The sequence below is a fragment of the Notechis scutatus genome, chromosome Z (genome assembly GCF_049901735.1).
Source record: "Notechis scutatus isolate UNSWTSFEM ecotype Mainland chromosome Z, rNotScu1.2, whole genome shotgun sequence".
Taxonomy (NCBI): domain Eukaryota; kingdom Metazoa; phylum Chordata; class Lepidosauria; order Squamata; family Elapidae; genus Notechis; species Notechis scutatus.
In genome coordinates, this window is record NC_142025.1 from 43,769,476 (window position 1) to 43,787,393 (window position 17,918).

The following is a 17,918-nucleotide window of genomic DNA, read 5'->3' on the forward strand; positions in this document are numbered from 1 at the left end:
GATTTAATTAGTTTGCAAATAAGGGTTTATTTGGGAACATATTAGGGACATTTGTCAAATCTCTTTAACTTTTCACTTTACCATGATGGAATTCTTCAGTTTAAAAAATAATATACCAAAACAAAATGACTATTTTTCACAGATTTAGTAGTTTTGTATGAGTAAAAATATGTATATAATCTATATAAACAATGTTATTATAATTATTTATAGGCACCCCTAGAATAACACTGTGAAAAATGAATGCTACTTTTGTTTCCATTCATAAAATAATTGAATCTATAGTGAGATAATTAGACATTGGAAATCTGAATATATATTTTTCAAATTTGTGTCCACTCCCTCCCAGCAAAACTATTATCTTCCCAGTCAAAATCAGTGTGAAATGCATTTCTGTCAGCACTGTAACTTACTGCATAGACAGGGTGTAACCGCTCAGCATTGTTTTTGATTAAATTTTCAAAAGGCATTTTGACATGTTTGAAAGCGTGAAAGAGGCACCTATTTGTAACCATTTATAGCAGTGGTATCTTTTTTCTGGGATTGCACTACTGTGTGCAGATGCTGCACAATCTTGAGAAAGTACATGGATGTTTTAAGGACCTGTTATGGCAGATGCTACATTTATAGCTTATGTGCTCCAGTTTTGGACATGAAAACTGAAGTATTGCATGGTCGTAATATCTTGCTCTGACTCATAATTCAAACAAACTGCAACCCTTCCCTCCAGAGGTGGTATTCCGCAGGTTCTGACCAGTTCTCGAGAACTGGTAGCGGAAATTTTGAGTAGTTCAGAGAACCAACAAATCCCACCTCTGACTGGAGATTTTACAGTATCCTTCCCCTGCCACGCCCACCAAGCCACTCCCACAGAGCAGGTAGTAAAAAAATTTGAATCCCACCACTCATAATTCAGAATGTCTAAGACGTCAAATTTTGTTTTAAAGAGATATAAATACCATACCATACCACTTTTCCAAGACAGCTGCATTATTGGCTATATTAACAATGTAGATATTCCAATTTATCTTTCTGTACTTCAAAACTGTATCTTTACAACAACACTGATTTTGTTCTTTATATGTATGGACACATCATGGCATCTGAATATCTTTTTCCAAGGTCTCCAAATGCTAATCTAATTGAAAACTGGTGTCTTTAATATTGATAGTTGAATCTAAAAAAGAAGAAACTACCCACCACTTCAATATTTCAATTGTCATTTTCCCTTCTGCACCATTTTTTTAAGGCACATGCACAGTCAGTCTCGCTTCTGGTCATGACCAAATCAGGTTGAGACCAAAGTTATAGAATGAATTATGGTTCTGACCAGAGGTTCCACTGAATCTGCTTGCATGGAACCAGGACATTCTTTATTGGTGACAGACTTTTCCATCTCATCACTCTTCATCTTGCAACCACCAATCCAATGTCATACACTTAAAATAACATAATACAATTTTTGTGATTATATGGGTTTATCTTTCCAGGAAGAAGAAGAAAGAAGTTTATATTAGAGATCTGGAATCAAGTACTTTGAAACTCAGATAACTAGTAATTCACATGGATTATTCACAAAGGAGACAAGAGCCATGGTGATACAGTGGTTAGAATGTAGTATTGCAGGCTACTTCTGATGATCACCAGCTGCCAGCAGTTTGGCAGTTCGGTTCTCCCCAGCTGATGATTGACTCAGCCTTCTATCCTTCCGAGGTCAGAAAAATGTGGACCCAGATTGTTGGGGGCAATATGCTGACTCTGTAAACCGCTTAGAGAGGGCTGTAAAGCGGTATATACATCTAAGTGCTATTGCTATTGCTTTTATCCCAAAATTTATAGAAAGGTGTTGTAAGGTAGTTTTCACAACAGAAAACAAGACTGAACATAAGACAGAAGTTTGAAGTCCAGTTTTATAAACACACCCCTATATCTCTGGAGAGGACCTCAGAGATAGACTGACTTACTCAGAAATGAGGAGAACCTTATGTGCAAAGTGCAATTTGATGCATGGAAACAGAATTCATCCTCCTGAAAAAGTTACTCCAGAAAGTCCACTAAGAAGCAATATAATTCACTGCACAGGTAAAAAATAACAGTCCAGTCCCCGCAGTACTAGGTAGTTTGCCAGGGAGTCCTATTTGCAATCCTAGAGAGTCAACTAGCAATAGCAATAACACTTAGACTTGTATACAGCTTCATAGTGCTTTACAGCCCTCTCTAAATGGTTTACAGAGTCAGCATATTGTTCCCAACAATTTGGATCCTCATTTTACTGACTTCAGAAGGATAGAAGGCTGAATCAACCTTGAGCCAATCAAGATGAAAGGAATCGAACTCCTGGCAGTCAGCCTACAATACTGCATTCTAACCACTGTGCCACCATATCTCCTGAGCCATAATGATCTGCATGGACTTCTGATCTAATTAGGTATGAGTTGTTTCTCGTATAGCTGGGTTTCTTCATATTGTGAATACATACACAATAATACACACTTTGTGTTCTGCAACTTGCTAAAAGAAGTCAAAGTGTTGAAATGGCTTGATTCCACAATTTCTCCTTAGTATTTGCTCTCTATTCTGACTTTATAATTTCTAAAACAAATCTAAGTATTCCTTAGGTTTATGTTGCAAATTGCCAGGCTCTGCATCTACCAAAATAAAGGAGAAAAAGAAGAATTCTGACAGAAAATTAGATTAGCCTGAAAGTAATTGTTTTGGAAAATTGATTTCAAGAGACTTGTAGATATGCAATTTTATTGCTATTATCCTGAAATAAAGAGCATAACGGCACATTTAAGTTAACCTCAACTCTCAGTGGTTGGGTAGAGATACTCGTGCATTTCCTTAGCGAAAAAATGTAGAATGTTTTTTTTAGTTTGCTTTGGTTTTTTTTCTACTTCTCTCATTAACCTCCAGCTTTAGCTAGTGGGTTTTCACCACCCAAATCTGGTTAGTTTCCAAGCTCAGAACAAGTCAGCCAGGTGTTTGTTTAATTATTTATGTAGATTATCTATAGAACCATGCATCTAAAATATATAATCTTTGGTGGCTAATAACATTGTACAAAAATACTTACTAAACCTCAAACCACAGTGATGCTAGCTAAGATCATAATCTAGCAGGAGAAATAAAAAAATGTTAATGTAGACATCATATTCCAAAATGGCAACAAGTAACTATATAAACCCTTAGAATTTACAGGCAGAAATATATATTCTTACCTATTTGTCCTGCCTCCAATTTTTCCTATTATTGTTGCTGCTTGTGATGGAATGTGCATCTAGAGAAGGAGTCTGTGTATGGAGGAGGGAGGGAAGGGAATTCTTGGTAATCGCATTATGACTTCTCAGGGAGAAAGCAGCCTATTATAGAGAAAGGCCCAAAATAGGAAACTGCACAGTCCTGAAGTGGACATGGTGACTGAGTAACCATATCCTGAAATCTCCCAGGGTAAATCTGTAAGATTAGAAGATTATAGCTTTAGACTAGCAAGATTCTACCTATTAAATGTAACCCAGTAAAAAAAAACTGGACTTAGTTGAAATTCACAGTGTTGTCCTTGGGTTGACTCTGTTTCACTTCTGGTTACCATTCTTCCCCAGCTTACATTTCTGATTGACCGGGCTGAAACACTGAATAATATTCCACAGTTGCCATTCCTATTTATTTCCCAGAATGTGAAGGAGATAATAACTTTCCTTAGATTAATGCATAATGCATGCTGATACATTTTGTTACTTGAATTTAAGAAACTTTTCTCAAATAAAAATGATTATTAATAATTAATCCTGTTGTATCGTGGGTGAAAGAAACGTGGGAGACTCCGGTCAAGTAACTTCTTTATTTGGTTATATTGCAGACTGACCAATGGAAGCTGCGGCAGCTCCTTTTATAGCCAAGCTGTTTGCGGCTTCAGCCGTTGCCGGCTGATTCGAACTCTCCACCACCATTGACCAACCAATCAGAGGTAAGTATCATAATACCTAACACCCCTCCCCTCCTGGTTCGGTCCACCCAATACTGAGTCTAACTAACTTATATAATCACTTAAGTAGGCAGGGCTTTTGAGGGTGCGATTGGACCTGCGCAGCTCAGTCGCAGGCTCAGTCGCAGGTTCGAACTGTTCGGATGGATTTACTATCTTTCCTGTTTCTTCCCTTGGAACCTCCTGGAAACTTCTGGTTGGGGCAGCCATTTTGTCTCCACTAGAGGCCACCCTTTCGACTTCTGCATGGATCTGTACCTGCCTGGCTATGCTGCCCTGCTCTTGGGATTCAGGTATGTGCCTGCTTGTCTCATTCAGTGCTAGTCTTAAGTGTTGAGGTTGTGTCTTGTTAGTTGTTAGGGTCTGTCTTTGTTTGTTCTTGTTTGTGCAGGGTCTCCCCCTCCTCTCTGATTGTGTTTCGCCTGATTGAGAGGTCTCCCCACTCCCCTTTGCTTATGTCTTGGCCGCCTGTCATCCCTCGGTCTCTGAGTTGATCTATGTGCATTCTCCAACTTCACCCATCTGTTGTATCCACTCTGTAAGAGTGGGGCCCAGTTACTTGGGCCACTTTTGTGAGTATCCATAGGGGTTCCCCCGTTAGATTTTTGGTGTAAACTGGGTCCCGTTTGAAATGTCCAGCATTTGCTGAACAAATTTATTGGTTTGTCTGGGTTATATATGGAGTGAAGTCTGTTAGCTTCCTTCCCATGAGTAACTCGGTGGGGCTTTTATTAGTTTTTGTGCAAGGCATTATGTGCTGTATACTTAACAGCTTGTCTATTTTGGCTGGTGTGTCCCTGGGCCCTAGCTTTTGGAGAGTTTCCTTGGTGTAGTGTACCATGCGTTCTACTTGTCCATTCATGGACGGGTACCACAGTGCTGTTAAGGCATCCCTTATCCCGTTCTGTGCTAGGAACCCCTCAAATTGGGTGGCCATGAACTGGGGCCCATTGTCGGATACAATTATGTCCAGCAGGTTGTGTGTTGCAAATAGTTTTCTCAAATTTCTAATAATTGCCTCTGTTGTGGTGGACTGCATTATGCTGACTTCTAGCCATTTAGAATAAGTGTCCATTATTATTAAAAATGTGTGTCCCTTAACTAGTCCTGCGAAATCGATATGAACCCTAAACCAGGGTCCCCTGGGGGTTTCCCACTCGTGAGTGGGTGCTATGGGCGGTGAAGACTTGGATCCCTGGCAGGCCTTGCAGGGATGGACAAACAAACCCTATTTGTTTGTCCATCCCAGGCCACCACACATAGCTCCTTGCCAGGGATTTCATTTTTACTATCCCTGGGTGCCCTGTATGCAACATCCCCATTATGTCATCCCTTAGGCTCTCTGGAATTATCACCTGGTCCCCCCACAGTACGCACCCTTTCAGTATGGATAGTTCTTTTTGCCTGGACCTCAATGATTTAGTCTCTTTGGCTGTTTCTGTCTCGGGCCATCCCCTCACTACTCAGTTCAGTATTCATGCCAGGGTTCTGTCCTTAGAGGTTGCTCTCGCGATGTCTTTTGCAGTCACTGGGCATTCCTCCATAGTCTCAATCAGGAACGTGGATGTGGGTCCTCATCCAGGTTTGGTAGGGGGCATCGACTGAGTGCATCGGCATGGTCAATGTCTTTTCCGGGTCTGTAGATTAAGTTGTAATCGTAGGCAGCTAGGAACTCTGTCCATCATGTCATTCTGGGTGACAGGATATTCGGTGTTGCTCTATCTCCTGCAATGATTCCCAGTAAAGATTTGTGGACATCCAGAAGTATGTGACTGATGATTGCGCCAACCCCAAAAAGTGATGTGTCGCAGGTTAGGATTAGGGGTAAGGTCTTGCTGTACTGGATTAGTACACAGTCTGATGTGATTATCTTTTTTATTGCTTGGAACTCTGTTTCTTCCTTTTCCCCCCAGGCCCAGGCTGCCTTCTTGTCAAGGAGACTGTGGAGTCTGTTGCCTTCTGTGGTAAAAATATATTGTAAAAGTTAATGAGACCAAGAAAGGCTTGCAAGTCTGTTTTGTTTGTTGGCCTTTGATTGCTTTGATTTTACTGTCCGTGGGGTGGATCCCTTTGCTGTCTATTAATTAGCCCAGGAATTCTACTTTGTCAGCTGCCAGTTGGCATTTTTCTTTTTTTTAGTCCCACCTCTTTGAATCAGCTTAGGACTTCCCTTAAGCATTTTTGTAATTATTCCTTGTCCTCTGCTAATATGAGGACATGGTCGAAATAAGGGACCACCCCTTTTACCCCTTGTAATAGGCGTTCCATGAGGCTTTGGAATAACCCCAGGGCAACGTTCACCTCAAATTGCAGGCGCTTACATTTGAAAGCCCCTCACTGTGTTACAATTGTCTGAGCTTCTGCTGTCTCAGCATCTACCGGTAATTGTTGGTAAGCTTGTGCGAGATCAAGCTTTGCGAAGATCTTCCCCTGCCCCAGGGAATGTAAAAGGTGTTGCACCACTGGGACAGGGTACACTCTCTATTGTAGGGCGTGATTCAGGGTGGCCTTGTAGTCTGCACAGATGTGCACAATCCCATCTGGCTTGATAGGTGTGACTATAGGTGTTTCCCATTTAGCATGGTCTATAGGTTCTAGGATTCCTTGGGCGATGAGCTTGTTTAACTGCTCATCTATTTTGGATTTGAGCACAAACAGAACTCGCCTCGCTTTTAGTCTGATTGGGGCTATGGTTGAGTGAAGGTCAAATGAGTTAGGGGACCCTGAGTACTTCCCACTCGCTTTCGGTGATGCTGTGTATTCTGGTGACTTTGATCCCCAATGGCTTGAACCACTCAAGCCCTAGCAGGCTTGATTGGTCCCTGTCAACCACAATTAAGGGTAGGATTTCAGAGTAACTTTTGAAGACCACTCAGAATTTCCCTATGCCTATGACAGGAATCTTATTGCATTGATAATCTTTTAGGATTAGTCTCTGTTGGCTCAGCTGGTCTTTGGTAATGTTTGGGCTTAGTCTTTTGATGGTATCCCAGGATACCATTGATAGGTATGATCCTGAGTCCACTTCCATTCAGCATTCCTTTCCCTCTATAGTGACTTGGATGTGGACTTTCTTAGCGTTCATTGTGCTAGAATGGCCCACCATCACTGTCTGATGCGTTTCACTTCTTGTAGTGGTCGACTCGTTGTTTCGTTGGCTCCGGCTGAATTGATTCAGGTTGGGTTGGCTCTCGGGTTGGCTTTCTCGGCTTCATGGAAGTGTGCTCTGTCTTTGTTTTCTGGTGCTGGGTTTGGATGCCCGGCAGGCCCTTGCAATGTGGCCTTGTTGCTCGCATTGTTGGCATATAGCATCCCAGAAGTACGCTGCAGCCATGAGGAAAATGAATAAGACACCACAACCCCTACAGAAAGAAGCCGCAGCAGCCATTCACCATGAGGACCTTGAGTCCGAGTCAGGATCGGATGAGGAGGAGGAAGTGAACCAACTCTGATTGGCTTCTTTGGCACCTTTCTGATCAGAGTTGGTTCACTTCCTCCTCCTCATCCGATCCTGACTCAGACTCAAGGTCCTCATGATGAATGGATGCTGCGGCTTCTTTCTGTAGGGGTTGTGGTGTCCTATTCATTTTCCTCATGGCTGCAGCGTACTTCTGGGATGCTTCTATGGCTGATGCTTCTTCAATTGCCTCTTTTAGTGTTATTTTCGTTTTGTCAGGAGTCAGCTCTGTAGTGTCAGGTCCCTGAGTCCCAGGACTATGTGATCTCTCATTGCCTCATCCACGTTCAGAAATTCACAAGCCCCAGCAAGGTCCCTTAGGCTTGCAACGAAATTGTTGATGCTCTCTCCATCCTTCTGGTCTCTCTGGTAGAAATCATGTCTCTTGATGAGACAGGACACGTGTGGAGTAGAGTGAGTCCTCAGGATTCCCTCTAAGTCCAGCCAGGCCACGTTTTTACATTGTTGGTACCAAGAAAGCTTTGGCCATTTTGAAAATGGTGGGGCCACAATGTGTGAGGAAGACAGCTCGCTTCCTTTGCTCTGAAATGTTCATCAGGTTGCCTCCTTCCAGGAACATATGGAATCAGTCGATGTACAATTCCCAATCCACAGTTGTTGGATCGAACGGTGAGGGTGGCGTGTTGGTCCTGGCCATTTTGGTTCTTGTCTGGTCCGTTGCCATGTGCTTGCTGGTCCCATTTGCTTCAGAATCCCACCTTTGTTGCCAGTGTTGTATCATGAGAGAAATGCGGGAGACTGCGGTCAAGTAACTTCTTTATTTGGTTATATTGCAGACTGACTAATGGAAGCTGCGGCAGCTCCTTTTATAGCTGAGCTGTTTGCGGCTTCAGCCATTGCCAGCTGATTCGAACATCCCACCGTCGTTGACCAACCAATCAGAGGTAAGTATGCTAATACCTAACAAATCCTGGATCTATTAATAGAATAATATATTTAACATTTTTTACACGAACAGCTTACATACTTTTTCCCCATTCAATTCTCTGTTCTTGAAAAGAACATGGTAATTACTGGATTAATGTAGGAATATCTTATATTGTGATACTTTTAATGAGAACACCTTCCTGGGAGAATTCCATGGGGAGAATGTCTCAGCATAAATATGATCTTCTGAAGTGCCGAATGCAACATTCAAAGAATAGGTAATAATATCTGGGCAATCTTGTCTAGATTAAAAAGCTAAGCAGAGTTTGGCCTGGCTAATAATTCAATAAGAAGCTTTGAGGAAATACAAGACAGGGGAAAAAATCTTCCAAAGAAGGTAACAGCAAGCAGCTCTTATAATGTCAAGTAAAGAATTCAGTTATGTCCATCAACAACTAGGAATCAAACTCAAATTGAAAGAGTATTTACTTTATATCAGTCTTGTTGGCGCAGTGGTTAGAGTGCTTTTATTGCTGACTTTCGGCTGTTCAAATCCCATCAGGCTCAAGGTTGACTCAGCCTTCTATTTTTCAAAGTGGGTAAAATGTAAACCGCTTAGAGAGGGCTGTAAAGCAGTATATAAGTCTAAGTGCTAATTGCTATTACCTTCATCACATTTCCCCGTTTTTATTTTATTTTTATCCTATCTTGATTACTTTATAAGTAACTCAAGGTGGCAAAGATATACCATACTCCTTCCTACTCTTATTTTCCCAACAAATACCCGAAGTATTGTGTTTCTAATAGAAAACCAATAAAACAATAAAAATAATAAATCACAAAAGACATAAAAATGTTCTGTTTTATGGAAGACAGAATAAAGACCAGAACATAAAGAACCTACATCAACCAATAATCTTCAAAAACTTCTCAATATGTGAACGCTTTCACTAATAACATTTGTAGAAGGAAGCTGGCAAAACAAAGCATCATTTGCAAATTCCCCATCTCAATTTCCTTTGTTGTTGTTTTAATGATGAAATGAGCAGCAACTTGTCATGTTGAGTCATTTTAGTTAAATACTGATAACAAATTTAATTGCATTTAAACATCCATTTTAAGCTCATTTTGGGACAACCCCATTAATAAAATTAGGATAAATTCCTCATTGATATGGAGTTATGTAAATAACCATACTTAGTGAAAAAAATTTAAAAGCCATCAGACTAAAAATGCATATTTATATGAATAAATAATCAGTGATGCAGGATCTTTGTGACAGATCTAATTCCTAGAAACAGGAATATGTTAGAAATTATCATAATGATCTAGAAATTCAATGCTCTTTTTCAAACAGACAGGAAGACATAGACAAGAGAGCTACATAAGGATCTCAACAAGAAGCTTTGACCTTTTTTTCTGGGAATGATTCTGAGTGTTGTCTTTTCTCAGCTTCATATATAAATAAGCACAGAATGGACAGTATGAAACTACAGTAAGAAGCCTTCTTAAGCATTTTCAGGGAAATAGAATTAACAGTGTTCTCTTTGGGAATTGTCTTTAAAAGAAGCAATCCTATATGGGGATTTCCTATGAGGTTAAGCTTAGTAAAAAGGTGAAGATGAGCTATTATTTCAGATTGACTCTTATCAGTCTAGTCCTGAACATGATCCTGAAGTTCATAAATTATTGTTTGGGACTTAAACTGAACTGGTTTCAGCATCTTGAAAACGGAAAATTTTTGATAGTTTATTCAGAGCATGAGCAAAATGAGGTTATAAAACTCTCTGCCACCAAATATTGCACTTGCTGCTAGCATAAATGTTTTTAAAGATGATTTGATAAAGTTAAATCAAAATGTTATCAGTAGTGGCAGAGAAAAGGAAGACGTTTCACATAATCTTCCTATTGATTTTTCTTTAACGTTTTTCTTTAACACGGCAGTGATGGGATTCAAATGTTTTTACTACCGGTTCTGTGGGCATGGCTTGGTGGGCGTGGCAGGGGAAGGATACTGTAAAATCTCCAGTCAGAGGTGGGATTTGCCCGTTCTCCGAACTACTCAAAATTTCCGCTACCGGTTCTCCAGAACTGGTCAGAACCTCTGATAAAATGGAAAAATAAATTGCTGTAGAAATTCTTCCAAAGAAGAAAAGAACTTTAGAAAAACTGTTGGATTGTATTTTTACATTTATTTAATTAGAAGGTGACCAAGATACCCTATCTTATAGTGATCAATTATCTCTGCAATGGTCAGCAGCTTCCTATATTATTTGTCTGCCCATGACTCTGGTGCAATGTTTTTCAGCCTTGGCAACTTTAAGATCTGTGTGCTTCAACTCCCAGGATTCCCCACCCAACATGTTCATATGCTCTAGTGCAGGGCTGTCAAACTCCGGTCCATGGGCTGGATGCATCACGCACTGGCCACTCCTACGCCTGGTTTAGCGAAGGGGAAAAAAGTCCCGATACATCATATGATGCTGCTGTGACGACATGAGTTTGACACCCTTGCTCTAGTGGAGTGTTCCTGAAGAATTTATGTGTTTTGCTTATCAGCCATTGCAGCAGCCTGATTTCTCTGGCTTCAAAAACAATACGTTTCTGAAATTGAACTCTGAAGTGATAATAGAAGAAATCATTCTTGATTGGATAATACTCTGGGATATTGAGGAAACTTATTTATTAGATAAAATGTTCTTATGGTTACTATTAACCTGTGCATTAAAAGATAGGCAGGCAGGTAAACCATTAAAATGCACTATAAAAGATTAAAACAATAAATATGGATCTTAAATGAAAATTCAATTAAAATAAAACTGACCAGGAAGGAGAGGGAGGGAGCAAAGTGCATACAGGGAGGGTGTGGGGTGTTACCTAATCCATTGTCTACCTCAAAAATGCCACACTCTCATTGGAGCCTCATGGTTGTTTGACAAAGCTACATTTTTCAAGGCCTTTTGGGAGACCAAAAAGGTAAATTCAGAACTCCCTTTGCAGAGCATACTGCTCCAAAGTGTGAGAGCCACAATAGAAGAGGATCTTTTCTGACTTTTACCATTCAAAATTCCATGGCTGATAGGGTCTGCGGAATGCATCAGTGCTGAATTTTTGCTGCTTCAGTGGAGAATTGCTTTGGTTTTTCAGCTTCAGCTACAGGATATGAAAAGGTCCTGTTAGTGTTTGGGGATTAACCCCTAGCAGAGTATTGCAGCAGTAGTCAAACCAGGCAGCCAAAACGAGAGCGGAAGGGCCCCAGAGTATACACACACTGAACACAAACACTGTTTGTAGTTTAAATAGTTTTTAATCCATTTAGAGTTTAAAGCATTGTCATTCAGTCCATTTAGTCATTCACAGTATTTCCATCCAGTAAGACTCACTAGTATAGTCCAAGTTAAGAGTCCTTGCAATATCTTTATCAGCCGATAAAGATATCTTCTCCTCCTCCGGTTTCACTCTCCAGAGAAACAAACGCTGGATATTCAACAAGACGTTCAAACAGTAGAACAGTAGAATTACGCAGTAAATCAGCAAACAGTAGTAGACAGGAACATCTCAGTCACAGGCACAGTCACAGTAACACACAGTTAGTCGCAGTAAGACACAGTTAGTTGCAGTAAGCTTTCCAGCTTCTAATGCTTCCTTATATTGTAACTTCTAACCGCACCCTTAATGGGCTAATTGCCTGCAACATTGTGCTTAAAGTGATAAGCACTTAAACCATGATATCTAAGTTTTATATATTTATTCACCCAAACCATATTTGGTATCAATGTTATACCTAACATACTCCCCTTTTGGGTGAAATAAATATATAATACCTTTACAATCTAACCCCATAGTTTTCACAACTCTCCTGGTGCTTACTGGCACCTTGGGCTTTAGTAAAATTATCGGCTAAATTGTCCTCCGACATACAGTACTCTAGCTGAATCATCTTACTTCTTACAGATTGTCTAACGTTTAGGCATCTTAGATCTGTATGCTTGCTCCTTGTTTTTACTGCAATATTTGTGGCCATTTGAATTGCTGCCTGATTATCTTCATGTATAATTATAGGATAATCTACAGTTATACCTATATCAATTAACATTTGTTTATACATTATTAATTCTGTACATAACAGTGATAAACAGGAGAATTCTGCCTTCATAGTAGACAAACTTATATGCTGTTGTCTTATTGACTTCCAGCCTATTAATGTCTTACCCAGCATTATGGCTGTTCCTGAAGTCGACTTTCTAGTGTCTCTTTCTGATGCAAAGCTAGCATCTGCATAAGCACTCAGAATTAAATCACCCTTTGGTTCTAAATACAATGAATAATTCATTGTCTTTTTAAGATATCTTAATATCCTCTTAGCTGCAATCCAGTGTCTTTCACATGGTGCAGAATTGAATCTAGCCAACTGATTCACGCAGTACGAAATATCTGGTCTAGACCAATTACTAATATAACTCAAACTACCAATTAAAGATTGATAAATCACCTTATCAAACTCCGGGCTTTGTTCATCAGTGTTGCTAAACTCCTGACTCATTGGAGTCTTAGCTGGCTTACAAAGCTCCATCTTGTAATCTTTTAGCAATTTGCTTATCTTATCTTCCTGAGATATCTTAAAACCTTTCCGTGTTTTCTTTATATTCAAACCGAGATACTTTTATCTCCCTAATTGCTTGATCTTTATTCTCTTTCCTAATGATGCTATTATTTTATTTGCTTCATCATTAGTTTCAGTTATCAATGCAATGTCATCTGTGAATAGTAATAATAATGATACTTTCCCATTTGTCTCGCTCTTAAACAAACATGGATCGGCTAAACCAGCTTTAAATCCTATATTGTTTAGTTCCTTTACAATATACTGGTTCCATTCATAGCCTGATTGTTTAAGACCATAGAGGCTTTTCTTTAACAACCAACAATCATTATTATCCTTATTTTCACTTTTAATACCAACAGGTTTTTTCATATAAATAGTATGTTTTAATGGGCGTGCAAGTAAGCAGTTTCCACATCTAGATGGTTAACTATATAGTTTTTACTAGCTGCCCACACTAAAGCTGCCCTCAAGGTTGCTGCCTTAAGACTAGGTGCAAACACCTCATCGTAGTCATTGGCATTCTGCCTAAAACCTTGGGCTACTAACCTTGCCTTATGGATTAAATTACCATCTTTATCTGTTTTTACCTTAAAAATCCATTTGCAGCCAATGGATTTCTTACCTACAGGTAATTTGGCATTTTCATACACTTTCATATCTCTTAATGAATTCAGTTCCTTATTCATTGCTGCATACCATCTTTCTTTTTCCTTAGTAGGATACTTTTTAATTTCTTCAACAGAATTAGGAACTTGATTAATCTGGCACACTGTGTTAGCCTGGTACCTATCAGGCGGTCTAGATACACGTGTAGTTCTTCTGGGAATTACAGGGCTTACAGGAGGACTTTCTTGAACTACTACCTGTTCATCTTCCTCATCCTGTTCAGCTATTGAATCTGTTTCTTCCTTTATGGGCACTATTTCATCCTGTATTTGTCTCTTTACTTTATTTTTAAAGTTACAGGGATAACTAATGGGATTTCTATAGGATTCAATAATTACATCTTTATTGGCATCCTGTTCTAATTTCTCCCATCCTTCATGTTCTAGAAATTGGGCACTAGCACTACATAACACTTTAGATGTGCCTTTCTCCCAAAATCTATATGCCCTATGGTTTGCCTGATAACCAACGAAGAAAAATCTTTTAGCTCTATGTTGCCCTTTTTTTCTGAGTTGTGCAGGAATATGCACCCATGCTGGTGCACCAAATGTGTGCAGGTAACATAGGTCAGGTTTCCTGCCATGCCACCTGGTAAATGGTATTTCACCTGTTGTTGTATTAACAACGTTGTTCAATATGTTATTAGCACACATTGTAGCCTCCCCCCACAAAGAATCAGGTAACCCAGAATCATTTAACATTGTTCTAACCATTGCCTGTAGTGTTTGGCCTCTTCTTTCAATAAAAGCATTATGTTCTGGCCTGTATGGAGCAGACTTCTTATGCTCTATTCCAGCTATCTTAAGTCTGTTCTGGAATTTGTTATTAATAAATTCCGTACCATTATCTGTCACCAGGGTTATCAGTTGCCGTTTAGACTTTCTTTCAGCAAACCTAAGCCAATTGAAAAATGTTGATATGTTTCAGTTTTGCTTTTCATTAAATAGCAAAACCCATATCTAGAATAATGGTCCATAATGCTCAGTATATATCTAGCACCCCCATACTGGGTTTCTTTGGACCTATGATGTCTGCAAATACCACTTCTAAAGGTTCTTTTGTTTTGAAACCATTTAGCCTATTTGCAGGCAATACTTTGCTCTTATCTTCACAGCAAACATTACAACGCAAATATTTATCACAAGGTTTTAACCTTATTCCTTCAGATAACTCAACTGTACGTTTTAGCATTTTAAAATTTACATGCCCCAAACGCCTATGCAATAAATGGATACATTCATTATGAGGCTTTATATTATTAAATACAGTTTGTGCCTCCCCTTTCTTACTATTATCTAATACATATAATGTTCCATTTAAAGCTGCAGTTACCCTTTTGTTATCTTTTTTCAATTATGCAATTATTATCCTTAAAAGTAATTACATAACCTAATTTATCTAATACCCTTACTGAAAGCAAATTAAACTTTAGTTGCGGTACATACAACATTTTTATATCCTGGTTTATGCACGGACAATGTGCAAGACCTTCTCCTTTCGCTTTAAGATTCCAGCCATTAGCAAGAGATATATGTTGAGAGCTTTTAGACATTTTTATAAATTTTGTCTTATCTCTTGTGATGCAGTGGGATGCGCCACTGTCAACCACCCATATATCATTCTTCACATCAGAGTTGCTAAACGTGGCTAGTTCAAATGCTTTCTTTGGCTTTTTTATATTCTGGCTTTTTCTCTTTTGCAGAATCTTGCCAAATGTCTCTGCCTCCACAATTAAAACACTTTTAATTGTGTATGCTGTTGAAGATAAATTCTCTTCTTCCGGTGCTGTAATTTGCTTTGCTGGTTTCTTTCAAGCTTTGAAGATAATTTCTCTTCTTTCTTATCTTCTCTCAGCTCGTCACGCTCACGCCTTCTTCTGGCTTCTTCTAATAGCCTGCCTGTTATGTCGGTTAATGAGAGGCTATCCTTAGGCAATACTTCCAACGAAGTCACATAGTCATCATAGCTTTGATCTAATGAAGATAATATTATGTAGACTTGTTGCAGTTCATTAAATATAAGCTCTTTTTCTTGCAATTCTTGAAAAATGCTCTTCATACAGTTTAAATGAACTAACATATCTCCATTCCTCTGAAGATGCGTTCGAAAAGCTTCCGTGTAAGATTTATATGTGCTCCTACACTGTCCCGAACATAAATCTTCCTGAGGTTCTCCCAGCAGTTTGCAGCATTTTCTTCTCCACGAATATGGACAAGCTGCTGATCACAGAGAGTCAGTCCTATGATGCATAAAGCCTGCTCATTCTTCAGTTTAAAGTCTTGTAACTTTTCGTTATCATCATCATCAGCAGGATCCCAGCTACTCACATCTGGTGGGTTTGCTATAATGTCCCACAAACCTTCTTTACGTAGAAGTAAACTACATTTCATTGACCATGAAACATAGTTTGTTCCATCCAGCCTGGATATCATGGACAGTTGTGACAAATTTACTTGTGCCATTACTCTTCAGATATTTTGACTATTTTAAACTAATTAAAACAGTTTGTTTTTTACAGTAATGTGCAACTCACACCAACTCTCTCTGCTATATCCTGGTTAGTTAGACTATGCTGCTGGGCCCATAACCAATGTTAGTGTTTGGGGATTAACCCCTAGCAGAGTATTGCAGCAGTAGTCAAACCAGGCAGCCAAAACGAGAGCGGAAGGGCCCCAGAGTATACACACACTGAACACAAACACTGTTTGTAGTTTAAATAGTTTTTAATCCATTTAGAGTTTAAAGCATTGTCATTCAGTCCATTTAGTCATTCACAGTATTTCCATCCAGTAAGACTCACTAGTATAGTCCAAGTTAAGAGTCCTTGCAATATCTTTATCAGCCGATAAAGATATCTTCTCCTCCTCCGGTTTCACTCTCCAGAGAAACAAACGCTGGATATTCAACAAGACGTTCAAACAGTAGAACAGTAGAATTACGCAGTAAATCAGCAAACAGTAGTAGACAGGAACATCTCAGTCACAGGCACAGTCACAGTAACACACAGTTAGTCGCAGTAAGACACAGTTAGTCGCAGTAAGCTTTCCAGCTTCTAATGCTTCCTTATATTGTAACTTCTAACCGCACCCTTAATGGGCTAATTGCCTGCAACATTGTGCTTAAAGTGATAAGCACTTAAACCATGATATCTAAGTTTTATATATTTATTCACCCAAACCATATTTGGTATCAATGTTATACCTAACAGGTCCATCTGTCCTTTATAGATCCCTTTAGATCTCTGGAAGAACTTGCATTTAATAGTAGTGTAGAAAAGCTTTTCTGATTCATCTCAAAAATGAATTTATATACCCCTTTCCCCCCATGACAGTATATGTGTTCATTGCATTATGAGGAGTTTTTTTTTTTTACACCTTCTCTCGTTTTTCTGTTTTTGTTTGTCTTCAAAATGCAATAATCTGGAGATGTGCTCCTCAACACATATCTATAATCCCAACTAAGAATATCAGAGAAGTAAAACAGAAATCTGATTCTTGCATTCCTATTCAATCAATAGCCTGCTGTTGTTAGGTAGTGGAAGACCATGGGAAGGAAATGGCTACAGTCATCTGCAAGATTCTCGAGTCATTCAGACCTCTCTTCTGCATTAAAACCAGCAACACATTCTCTGTAGGATGGTGGCACAGCAGCAAATTCCTGTTGGAGACTCACTCTAGTTTCCTACAAGTGATAGTTATGAACAGGAAAGATTATGGGCATGTGAATGTGTTTCCAAGTAACCAATTTATGTCATTATCTATCACAAAGACCTCAACAAAGCTAGGAAGAATGATTAATTCATGACAGGAGAGGAGAAAACAGTCTTAGGCTAGAACAGTGGACAGAAGCAGATAGAAATTGTATAGGAGCAAAGCAAAGCAAAGCAGAGCAGAGCAGAGCAGAGCAGAGCAAAGCAAAGCAAAGCATCTAAGTAAGAACAACAAGAAATGTACAGACTGGGGGAAATTTGGCTCAAGACCTGTGACAAGAACTTGAGGGTACTAATAAATCACAGGCTCAACATGCCCCAGTAACGTAATGCAGCTGCAAAAAAGGTCAGTGACATCTAAAGGAGCATCAAGGTGAGTGTAGAGCCCAGATCGCAAGAAGTAATTATTCTGCTCTACTCAGCCATATTCATGCCTCACCTGGAGTATTGCATTCAGTCATGCATACCACACTTAAGTCAGTTAGAGCTGTCAGTCAGGTTGCCATGTGAAATGGTTTCTTCCCCTTTATTGGAAGTTTTCAAACAGAGGCTGGATTGTCGTCTGTCAGGTATGGTATAGTGAATCCAGCAGGAAGTTAGACTTGTG

General features: G+C 39.4%; 1 long non-coding RNA gene across 1 annotated transcript in view; it reads left to right on the forward strand.

The window, feature by feature from the left end:
• The first annotated feature begins 3,857 nt into the window (after positions 1–3,857).
• LOC148128834 (uncharacterized) overlaps positions 3,858–17,918 on the forward strand; it is a 48,473-nt gene continuing 34,412 nt past the window's right edge. Inside the window, exons 1-3 of the long non-coding RNA XR_015746138.1 lie at positions 3,858–3,967; positions 4,192–4,278; positions 8,240–8,347. This is a non-coding gene — a long non-coding RNA (uncharacterized LOC148128834). The remainder of the gene's footprint in view (positions 3,968–4,191; positions 4,279–8,239; positions 8,348–17,918) is intronic.